Genomic DNA, 315 nt, shown 5'->3' with positions numbered 1-315 from the left:
CTATTATTGAGTCAATTTTGACTCAAAGCGACCCTTTAGGACAAAGTAGAACTGCCCCATAGGGTTTCCAAGGATATAAATCTTGAAGGAAGCAGACTGCCAAATCTTGTAGCTGACTGCCACAATTTTTGCATAGCAGCTGGTGGGTTCAAACAGTTGAATACATTAGCAATATGCCACCAGACATCCTATTATGACAACATTCACTCACACACTCACTGTCATTGAGTCAGTTCTGACTCATAGCAACCCCATTGGTTTTCCAAGGCTGTAAATCTTTACGGAAGCAGACTGCCTCATCTTTCTTCCATGGAG

Source organism: Orycteropus afer, unplaced genomic scaffold (genome assembly GCF_000298275.1).
Source record: "Orycteropus afer afer isolate SDZICR_OR568_19922 unplaced genomic scaffold, OryAfe1.0 scaffold00138, whole genome shotgun sequence".
In the NCBI taxonomy this organism is placed as follows: domain Eukaryota; kingdom Metazoa; phylum Chordata; class Mammalia; order Tubulidentata; family Orycteropodidae; genus Orycteropus; species Orycteropus afer.
The sequence above is the reverse complement of the archived record's forward strand: the minus strand, read 5'-3'. Positions refer to the sequence as shown.